The sequence below is a fragment of the Falco punctatus genome (assembly GCF_963210335.1).
Source record: "Falco punctatus genome assembly, chromosome: 8".
In the NCBI taxonomy this organism is placed as follows: Eukaryota; Metazoa; Chordata; class Aves; order Falconiformes; family Falconidae; genus Falco; species Falco punctatus.
In genome coordinates, this window is record NC_137588.1 from 16,823,979 (window position 1) to 16,835,914 (window position 11,936).

General features: G+C 39.3%; 1 long non-coding RNA gene across 2 annotated transcripts in view; it reads right to left on the reverse strand.

Moving 5' to 3' along the window:
- LOC308068892 overlaps nt 1-10,665 on the reverse strand; it is a 146,630-nt gene extending 135,965 nt beyond the window's left edge. Inside the window, exon 1 of one of the 2 annotated variants that reach the window (XR_013930173.1) lies at nt 10,582-10,665. This is a non-coding gene — a long non-coding RNA (uncharacterized lncRNA). Of the gene's footprint in view, nt 1-15; nt 246-10,581 lie in introns of those variants that run through there. The other variant, XR_013930174.1, reaches the window with a different exon arrangement.
- Between the last annotated feature and the right edge of the window lie 1,271 nt (nt 10,666-11,936).

Consider the following 11,936-nt stretch of genomic DNA (forward strand, 5'->3'; position numbering starts at 1 on the left):
GCAATCCCAGATTACTGAACAAATCTGTGCCAAACAGAACAGCCACTGCAGATATCCCTGATCTCCTCTCAAGTGAAAAGTGGAGCTCTGTGACCTGTCTCCTCTCACACAGATGCAGTATGACAGACCTGTTTTATTTGAAAATAAAAAAGAAAATAAAAACTCCCAAGTACTCATTTTTTGCATTAGGGAGAGAATGAAAAAAAATGAACAGCATGTGGTAGATATTAGTCATATTACTTAGTATGCTACTTACTCTGACTTTTCTGTGCTGGCAGGCATTGGTGTTAAAGCTTGTATAATCTGTTTTGAAAATTCACCTCGAAAACAGAAAGTGGGGATCAGGCTTTCTTCTTTAATATTTTCTCATTAGTGAGTTAAACACTGTTTCTATTTTTAAAATGTGTGAGTAAAATACAGGGTGTGTGAGAAGTCACCACAGGAGTGAAATGGGAACTTGGACCAAGATAAAAGTGTGGTAATCATTTCTACCTACTGACAAGGATCAGCTGTCCTCCTTCCTCCTAATCTGCCTCCTTCTGCTCTTCCTACCCCACTTCCTACTCTCCTACTGTTCTCTTGTTGTGAATTCTTCCATATGTTTCTTGTTTTTACAATTAATCCCTCTTCTGGAGATTGGAGTTAACTTAGATCATCTTCAAATATCTTCTCTTGAAATACACTTCTGAGATGCTTGCAAATGGGAAATCATGAGTTGTATCAGCATAAGAGGGCAGAGTATGTCTGATGATAGATAACTATGAGTTATCAGTTACTGTAGATAAGAAAAGAATTAATTGAGTCTTGCTTCAATAGGGAATTATATTTTGCTGATTATTTAGTTGCTCCTTGTCTGCTTACAGGAAGCTAATAATTCACCTATTAACTTCCTATGTTAAAGAAATAAATAGTCATTCATACATACACACATACATTTTCAGACCAACACATGCTGCCGTTTGGAGGTTCTTGATATTGATACCTCTGCCCAGACCTGTGAAACAAATGTAATGTATGCAATTCAGAGGAGATTTTATTCTTTCTGTTTCAGGAAGAACAAGCTGCTTCTGTCCTGCTTGCTCTGGCAAACCACAACAAGCACACCCACCCTACTTCTTTAGCTGAGATATGAACCCAGTACAAAAATTAGTGGAACAACTGGTGCCCTATTCACAGGAAGAAAGGTTCATGAGCAAAAATCACTTTTTGGAAAGATGTGGATGTATGTCAGCACCACTGCATTACTTCATGTAATGTACAATGTACAATGTTGCCAGCTAACAGAAGGGAGAAACTGTGTGGTGTTCACAGAATCACAGAATGGTCAGGGTTGGAAGGGACCTCTGGAGACCATCTAGTCCAACCTCCTGCTAAATCAGGCTCACCTAGAGCAGGTTGCACAGGATCATGTCCAGGCAGGTTTTGAGTGTCTCCAGAGAAGGAGACTTCTCTAAGAAGGAGTGTTGAATCGCTACAGGAAACAGTGGTGGAAGAAAAGGGTGATGGACAGAAAATTAGGTCCTACTGCAGCTGTGATTAGTGAGAAGAAAATATGCAAAATCATGTATTTGATACATCTGCTTCTATGGCTCCCAAGACTGGAGCATCTGCACAACCTCTCCTGCTTTTACTGCCAAGATTACAACAGCTGCTGTGAGAATCACTTTATTTTCCTGTAGTACAGATAATTAATCTTTATTCAGCCGTTATTTCTACCAAGTATTGCACAAGATTTGAATGCCCACACAGATTAAACAGATAGCATTTCTCTGCATATTTATCAGCGAGTGCACAATGGTATAATGAATGTGTTAAGCTTCTTTTTGAATAGCAACCCTAGTGTAAAAACCCTAGGTACCACTAGCTACAATGCGTGAGTCACAAGTACCCTAACTCTTCTGCACAGCAGTTTGGACAGGACATATGACATATCTGATCCAAAGGGAAACACACAGAACTTGAACATGAACATGGCTTAACTTTCCCCATTGACATCTCTTCCACGTGCTAAATGTGGCTGTACCTCCTTTGGTCTCAGTGGGTCAGCTCCTGAAATTGTGTTAAGACAACTGTAACTGCAGCCTTTAGTTTTCTGGGGTTTGTTTTTTTTAATAAAATAGATACCTTGAAAGCCAATTGAACCATATCTTCTTTTCCAGTGTTTAAATTTCTCAGAATCTGGGATACACTAACAGAAATTGTACCTGGGAGGCTAAAAAATCCTAGACAACCATCTGCAGCTTAATCACACAACAGGCCCAAGGGCAGCTCCAGGGACACCAACAGAACTGCCTCGGGAATCTGTGGAGAAACCAGATGCTTCGATATACAGGAGAAGTCTTTGCCATTTACACCCCTGAGGCTTTTCTGTGCTTGGAGAGGAATCTGTACCAGGGCCAATACACCTGCAGCATCCCTCTCTTAAAAAACACGTAGTATTAAAGGACATCTCAAGTTCAAGAGAAGGAAATAAATAAATAAGTGGATCAATGACTGAAAAAAGAAATTAATGTTTCTGGAGTTGCTGCTTTCATTCTCCCAATGACTAGCTAAATAAGATGGCAATGGAGATAACAGGCTCCTCTCAAACTACAAAGCAGCATATGAAGCAGGCAAAGGTTCCAGGAAACATTTGGACATGCTCTGATTCCTTCTAAAAGAGTACAGATTGGTGAGAAGGTCACTCCTTGGTTAGTGGCGAATTTTATCAGCATTTAGTTTCAGTGTATGAATTATGTCCATCTAATTAGTAGGTTTTGTGCTGATTTCTTTATGGCTGTGAATATCTTATTGCAGAGGATGATTCTTACATTCTTGAAAAGAGCTCTGGTGGAACCAAGAGCTTGCTCCAGATTTCAGTGTTGAAAAACACCTATGCTGTGTATTTGTCTAATTTTCATTCTTATCTTTGAGCTTGCTTTGATTTTGGATGTTCAAAATTCAGATTCACCTTTTTACACCATGTGCCAGCCACTAGACTTCTACAGCTGCCTAACGGGAAACTATCACCACAGCAATCATTCATCTTCATTTGTTTAAATGCCACCTTTTCCCCAGTATCCTCTGCTAACTCATTCTCTCATGTGACTACCAAGAGGTCTCAGATTATGATGATGGCACATATCCTAAGATTGTTTGACGTTCATCCTGTCCTTCTGATTCCCATTGGACAAACTGCCAAAGCTGGGTCTGGAAGATTTTTATTCTTTTTTATTTCAACAGCTGTGACACTGTCCATCAAAATATAAAAGTCTTTTCCTAAAATAGAGTCCCAAGAATAGCTCAGATCTATTACCAAATTCGCAAATCTGATATCAGCCCAGAACCTTTAGAAAGTAAAGAATGTATTTTTCATGCTATAAACTGCAACTGCACATCTTTTTATATTTACATTTTTTTCATGAGCATTTTTGCAGGTTTATTCAAAGTAATTTACCAATTTGTATTAGATTTATGGATCAAGCACAGTGAATTAGTTGTTTCATTTAAAATTTGACAGTCATTGATTTCTTTTAAAACCTTGTGAAGATCATCTTCCTTATGACTGAAGATTGTAGTGTTGGTGTTCAAGTTTCATCATTCAAAACACAGTTTTCTACAAAAATGTTCTAAGATTATTTAAGCTAATAAATTTCCTGCCAAAATCCCAAAGGTTGATATACTTTTGAAAGCACAAATTTCATAAAATTTAATTTATGAGCTTTGAAATGTTTCTTTGAGTAATGTAGAAAAGACTTTAATCCAGAAAGAAATTTATATGCTAAATTAAATGGAAGTGCTTTGTGAGCAAAGGAATACATTTGAATTGTTAGATAAAAGTTCCCTGGAAGCATTTCACAAGACAGAAATGTCCAAACATCCCATCTAACATTTGGCTGTGTTGTATCTGATATCCTGGATTGCTACAGGATCAGAGGCTGAAGAATTATTTCAGAACATATGGAAATTAAAATGTCTCCAGATCCATATGGAAAACATCTCTGAGAGCAGAACAGAGATTTACAGACTGATGTTACTTCCTGTGTAAAAAGAAAATGCTTTCTACAGGAATTGTCCTTGTCCTGGGTGTTTCCAAAATCTTGTTTCCAAAGTTTTATATTTAGTTGGGAAATTTTTTCTGTGCCTACTGATCATTCATCAGGCTTTCATGGTTGTTACAGCATTTCTATTGACTCTGTGTGTGTGTGTGTTCTTCAGTGGAATTAGTTGGGCTGATTTGAATTTATTACGAAAATTATCTTCAAAACATATAATTTGTAATTCCTTCTTCTGCAGTATCTTTGAAATGTTTAATCATGTAGAAAGAAACGGTTTACCTAGATCAAATCAACAGCAGACTAAAGGCAGGAGAATATGGAAATGACTGACAAAGGTTCCCTATGCCTCTCATTAAAGGTTATCCTAACCACATTAGGGCTTATTTTGTAAGCATGTACATATGTGTGCATGCAAACCTGCTAACACTAAGAAATTCAAAAGTGACTGTTTCATAGCCTTCACTGTGCCCATACAGATGAGTTTACGTGTACAGATAAGCTTGGCACCACAAACCAACAGGAGTGGTGAGCAAGCAGATCTGCCATCTGAGCTCTCAAGGGAAGAGCATCACAACTCTTCCCTGCAATTCACATACTCGTGGAGCTGATAACTTCAGAGTCCTCACTGAAGGACTGTTCAGGACAGGCAAACACACATGGCACAGTGCTTACACTAATCGATGTATATATGCATGTGAACTCTTTTTTTCCCCAAATGTACAAACACCAGCCAGATCAAGCAATTTATGTTTCCATGAATAATATCAAAACCTGTTGAAAAAATTGGTTAAGGCAACTAGCTATCTTCTGTTCTGAAACACTGTGGTTTAACACCTCTGCAGTAGTTGATTAAAACTCCAGGTTAAATACAAATTTACCCAAAAATCAGCCACCCAGGCAGCTCCCAGGATAACAGAGCTTTAAAAAATCATTTAAACAAATAACAGGATTCTGTATATGAAATAAAAAAGAGAACAAAAGACTTCAAAAAAACTTTCAAAATCCCTAAGCTATGTGACATGAAGGTTACTTCCCTCAGCTCTCAACCTGGAATCACAACGCATCTCAGTCCCAGTGAAAATCTTACTTTTTCTCACCAATTTAAGTGATTGATTTATTGCTGAAGGATAAACTCTAAAATTTAATGACAAATGGATGTGGGGTACAATGCTGAAGCATCACTTACTGCAATCCAAAAAATCCCCCTGAGATGTGGACAGTTGAGTAAATATTCATTGTGTAGCAATATGTTTGCATTTTTCTGCCTTTAGAAGAAAGCAAACAACAAAACCACCACCTAAAAAAATTATTTCCATATGATTCAGGCATGGTATCAATCTCATGAATGAGACTGTCTTGGTGCCTGTCCACACAGCACTGCCGGCTTGCACCGGCAGCAGGAAGCTGTGGGATGGCATTGCTCAGGCAACATTTGCAGGCAAACCTTCAGCCTGGAAAGAGCAACAGCCTTTTTATTGCACCTACACATATTTAAATTGAAAGTGTTGTAATTCTCAGCTTGCGTAGAAGGGAACTACTGAGATTACTGGAGAAGATTGGAGGAGGCACAGAGCTGCAGCAGGGGTTGCTTTCCCACTGTGTTCTGCTTCGGCCCAGCTGTTTGACTAAGAAAAAAAATTGTCACCTTCACTTGCTGATAAATTCAACTTTGTATCTCAGTACCCAGAGAGGGAAAGGAAAGCAGAGTAAATAATTTGGCTGCCAGTCATGCTATTATTTGTGGTATCTGTCTTAAAGCTGAAGAAAAAGCTCCTCTCTGCCTCCAAAATGTTGATGTGTTCAGTAAGAAACAAACACAGCAAATTCACAATTTACAGTACGATTTCTTTTATACTGTCAACACTTATAAAGTCAGTAACCAGTTTCAAATGCTGACAAAGGTTTATTTTGTCTCAGCTTTTGTACTAAAGAGAATAATACTGCAGTGCGCCTATCTGGCACTTTGCTCTCAGCTTGAATAATGCTTGGTGCCCAAAGGAAAAAAATGCTTAGATGTTTTTCCATCTTAATACACTCCTGTTGCTTTCACTACACATCAGGATGTGACGCATAGTGCTGAAACTACATCTTTATTGCTTGGGACAGCATAGACTGGAAAGCAACTAAATTGTGCCTGCCCCATGTCCATCTCCCTCTCCCCACCCCAGCAACCCTGAGGACACCTCCAACAGAGCTGCAGACATGCCTAAAGGTGTTGCAGCATCCAGCAAGGGCAGCAGAAACTTGTCTTCAGGTGCTGCTGTTGCAGCACCTGCTTGGTCTCACTGCAATTGCAGCTGTCTACAGAGGGGAGCTTAAAATCAGCATGGATGTGGCCTGTCTGACTGCATGTCAGGAACACAAAGTAAGAAAACTCATCTGATGCAGCCTCGGTGTAATGTAATGCATACAGCTGTGTGGTACCCAGTTAATAGGCATGACAGGGCTTGCTGGGCTGTACAACTGTTGTTACTGTAAAAACACAGCAGTCACACAGGACATCCCACAGCCTGCCACTCCCCATGGCTACCCTCAGCTACTCTATTCCCTTAGCAAGAATGGGGGCATGTATGAGGCAAGACTCAACCACTTGTGGGTATTGACAGGTCCGTTGAGAAGAAAAATCAAATGCCTCCGCTTTATTTCTTGTGACATATGCATCACATTACATCTGGATGTATCAAAATGTATTATGTCATGTGATGCTTTGTAACCTGGTGGATCTGGAAGTCTGTGTCAGACTGCAGAAGTAGCTTACTCAAGACAGACTTAAAATGAACAAAAGAGAAAAATTAAATAACAGTTTCCAAGCCAGGGGACCCAGCAGAATTTACTGTCTTGTCTATAAAAGCATGTCAGCTAGGACATCTCTGCTCACAGAAATGTGACCTTAGCAAAACCACCAACTATTTTGCCCCCTTTGTATCTAATCTCTACGAAGTGATGAGCTGGTTTATTAAGCAAGGGAGGGAAAAGAAAAACAATCAAACAGAGGTAATCCTTTGTTAATTCAAAAGACTTGGGATATTTGAGGCTTTCTACTGCAAACTGTTTATTTGGCGGCATCGCACAAGTATGAATACATATTTCTGCAGGAGTTAACCTTCCTTATTTTACTCCTGCTGCAGTAATGTTAAATTGACGCAGTCAAATATACACTGTTAAAATGTTAATTTTTTTGTTTAATTTACTTTACATTATTTGGATTTTAAAACTTGATTTTTAAAGGTAGCCTGGTGCTTGTTTTTCCATTCAGCATTTTGAAGAGAAAAAGAAGTGTGAATCTTAAAAATATCTACAGGATCCCAGTTTAACCACTGAAGCTCATGTCTTACTGAAAAACTGGGTATGGGAGTACCCAGAACTGTTGCAAAAGGCTGAATTAAATGACAGAAGTAAATAGTAGTATATTCTGGCTGTGTTATATTAGTGACTGTAAATGGTAAAAACATACCCTTTTTTTAAAAGAAAGCCTAATGTATCTTGTATATCATGTATATACTAGAAATATATACTTCTCCCCGAACCCCACCCCCACCCCCCACCGCCGCTTTATTTTGTTATGCTTCTAGCAAGAGCTTTTACTTGCTAAATCTCTCCTGTTCGGTGACACTGGAAGCTTTAGAGACTCCTGCATACCATTAGCTCAGCCTCAGCCCTGTGGGCTTCCCACTCTTAGTAGGGAAAAGGCACCACAATGCCACAGAGAGAACTTTATAGCCCTGTAATAAAACTTCTGTAGTAGTAGTAGTGTTACAATCAGCCATGATAGTCTACTAATTCAGGAGAAGCACGGCTTGTTTGCAGGCAAAACCAGTATCTTTTGTTAGACCAACCGAAAATAGCAAGTGAAAACAGACCAGTGTTCAAGCACACAAGCGTGAGATTAAATTGAATGAAAAGAAGGTTCATCTGCCTGCAATTTAGTCCACTTTCATAGAATTTATACATATCTTTCAGCTGTTCTAATAAGATGTCAGACTTTCAATAAAGATCAAGGTAAAGTGCATACTCTAGTGACTTGAAAAACATTTAAAAAATCAGTTGATTAACTTTCCTTTTCAACCAGGCTCTCTTCAGCTCTGTCAGCAGGCAGATTACAGGACTCTGATTCTTTAGGGTGTGGGTGAAACAGCCCTTTTTAACTTTGTAACAAAAGAAACTCTTGCTGTTCTTCGTGTGGAAATGGAAGACAAGATGTTCCTTTCAGTCCAAAACAAATGATCCCTTTCACTTACAGCTAAACATCAAGAGTTTTACCCTGAAAACTGATCTTTTTTCTGTCTCCATGCAAGTGATAATAGTATGTACAGCATGTAACCGAATGTGTTGTGTTGGACTGTTCATCTCTAAATTAATGCAGGTCAGAATATATGGGTTCTTACTGAATTCTAACCACTATTGGTTTAGTTTTGAAGTAACATGAAGATACAGAAACAAAGCTGCATGAACTCATGAATTTCTTTTAGCCTATTTCCATGATAGTATTTAAAGAGAATACAGAAGAAAATGTGCTCCTGCTTCTCTTTTTCTGCCTTTAGCAGAAGACGTTGCAAAACAGTAATGATAGTTTTATGTGTGCTTGTGATAAACAGCTAGCGATAAGCTGCGGTCAAGGAAGTGGTTTTCTGTTCCATATAACAACAGGTACAAGTGGTGCTGCTTGAATCAGGCACAGAATTTCTGTAATACTAAGAATGAGAAGTCAAAGTAAGTTCAGAAGCGAATAACGAGAGTTACACCTTTAACACTGAGAGGCACTTACTTGGCCCTAGCCAAGTGAAGCAAGAGCACAAACATTATTTGCTTGTAGCAATTGTCACCAAAAGCTGTTTCATTCCCAGAATTTAACCATCCTTAGGTTGCGCATGCCTTCCCCTTTCTCAGCATTACCACGTTCTCAGGCTATGCAAATGTAGAACTTCACACTACCTGAAAATTTCACACACGTATTTCCCACCATTTAGCCCCAGCTCATCAATATATGCACATTATCTTTCAACAGGGTTCAGCCCCAACATTTTACTACTTCAAAACTGTCCTAGTTTGGCTATGTTTATATAAGCAAAGGGCTTATTTGCACCTCTAACAGCCACAGTAAAACCATAATTTGTACCTTTCAAGTGAGGAAAATTCAGAGGCAAAAAGAGAAAGGTGCTACTGTTCAAAAGCTGTCAAAACAGAAACTTAATCAGGGATATCCATATAAAAGGGAATGTGGGACTGTATGTGATGACAGCTTCTTGTTACAGTGCCTGTGCACAGCATGGGACTTCTGGATCACACTTCTTCTGACAGAGCTGATACACAGGCTCTGTTTTCCAGGTGTCTGAGCTAGGTAAAGTAATCTTTTCGTCATCCCACTTCCTCTGTAATGTGATCAAATCCATCATTCCTTTTGTTATCTCCTTTTGTGTTTGCTTTGCCCCTCAATAATTTGCTAACTGCAAAGCAGGCAAGTGCTTTAAAAACACAAGCCTGCTGCAAGTTAAGTCATACTTATCAGATGTGCTGGTAGTGAATCATGCTGACAGATTGGCTCTGTTTACCTCAAACAAACTGTCAGAAATGTTCAGTACTAGAACCAAAGCATGGAAAAGTCTTTCAAATACACACACAAATCAGATCATAGCCCAGCGCATTATATTTTGCATATTTCATAAAGGTATCACAGGTGTGTTTGCATGTAACAATCTGAATACACTGTTTACAAAGATATTTGGTACCTCTACAAGAGAAAGCAATTAAGACTCATGTAGCTAATGGGGCAGGAGTGGATTTTTCTCTTGTTTGTTCCACCCAGCAAAGCTGGCTGGGGACTGCAGGAGCTGCTAAGCTGCAAACTGCTGTAGTTCCTCCAGTACTCTGTCCCTCCACTTCATACAAGGCTCCCAATGGTTTTGTGCCACTCTGTGCTGTGCTGGTACTCCAGATGGACTGTGGGACCACGTGGCATCTTAGAGGACAGGAGTTCAGACAGCACAGTCTGCTCGAGTGGCCAGAGCACTCATGTCTCACAAGCAATGAGTAGCATTAAAATGCATTTGCTTTACGTTGCCTGGGAATTTTCCCCTCCACAGCAGGCTGTATATAACAATCTTGCTTTTTTTTCTCTGCTTCAGCCCCACAGTTTTGGTTCTAAGATTAGTTTTCTTAGCAATTTTAGAAACATTTTAAAACCAGGTTTCTTGAAGAGACACTTTCCTTTGACGTGATCATGTTTCCAAAGGCATAAAACCACACACATACAGTTATGTTTTCTGATATCAGCCCTTAGCTACCCACCACAGAGACCCTTCTGTGCATGTCTGTAGGTTGGGAACCCAAGGTGACATTCTTGAAAAAACCCTTATATTGGATTCCATTTCCAGTGCTCTTAAAAGTAACCCCTTCTTGGTTTTAAAGAGCTTTTAGACTAATCTACTTCCCTGCAGAAGATTCAGAATTAAGAATAAAACAATACAAACCCTGGCTGAAATTTGTAATTGCAAAGTTCAATACTGTAAAATCTAGGGAACTGAACAGTTCGCATTAAACAACTTACCCTTACAGCCTTGCTTAGCATTTAAATGGAAACCAACTGGGACAATCTGAGGCTAGGGTAAAAGGAGCAGCAGAGAGAGGGTTGTTCTATTTTTCACTTCTCCTTGTTTTATTTTTTTTGGTTTCTACCTGTGAAAGTGTCAGAAAGCCTCCTCCTGTGGTCATGAGGCACCATTTCTAACTTCCCTGAGCCTTGGGTTGGGACCAACCCAAGATGCTCCAGACCAACACTTACCCAAAGTGGCTGGCAAGAATTTAAAATTTGAGCAATGTTTCTCATTAGAAACAAGTACAAATCAGGAGTTCAGAACCTGAAATGTCCTGGTGAGAGAGAGAGCACTGGTTATAGCTTATTTATGTGTACAGAAATTCAATTAGGATTGATCTGGGAACACACCAACATTGTTGTGGTAGGGTGACTGAGGAGAGAAAAGCTTTCCAGGGCTGTACTCTGCTATAAAAACTGGCTTAGACCTGCAGCATCTGTCCGGTCACAAAGTCTGCGTGCTCCTCAGGAAGCAACAGCTTGTTTGGATCCAGTACCACCAAATGTGGCAAATAACGCACTTTAAAGGGTGCTGTGGCTAGAACCATGATAGGTGGATGCAATACTAATGCCTAGTTTGTGTTTATGATCCAGGACAGGCTTACAAACTGGCATCTGGCCACACTAGGGAATAATTAAGTAAAAATGGACTCAATCTATTTTACTGCTACTGAAAAATGGATTTGTTTATGTAGGAAAAAAGGAGGAGACAGTAGATTCTTGAGTTTGTAAGGAACCTGGGAACGGTTCTTTCCTGCTAGATGAACAGAGCCTCTGACTTTTTACACAACTTGTGGTTTTACAACCATCGTCATGTTTATAAAAGGGACTAAGAAGACCACTGTGCTATTACTTCTTGCACTTGGCTGTCATTGTGTGAGTTTTGCTTCAGTATTACTTTTTTGATCTCTAGCCATCAACACCTTAAGCCAACATTTGCAGAGTGAGAAAGGAAATGGCAAGTTGTTCTAGTCAAAACACCTGCAGTACTCTGGCTGCTGGCAACTTCATTTCCCTACTTTTATGATAATGTTACTTAGAAGGAGACTAGCCTTTGTAGAGGACAAGAGGAGGAGGGTCTAGAGAGATTCTTGTGGGTCTTTCAGATCCTTTTACAATTATTGTTTTAAAAGGATCTATGACCTGCAGAAATCTATCAGAAAGACAGAAAGACAGGCAGATGCAAAAGCTGCCTGAAAGATTTCTTTACATAGACATTTCTTTTTGTATTCAAGGCATTTAACAACAGTTCTTGTAAATATAGCAGATATAACTTTTTCTATTTTTATACAGCTTTTTATCATCGTAAA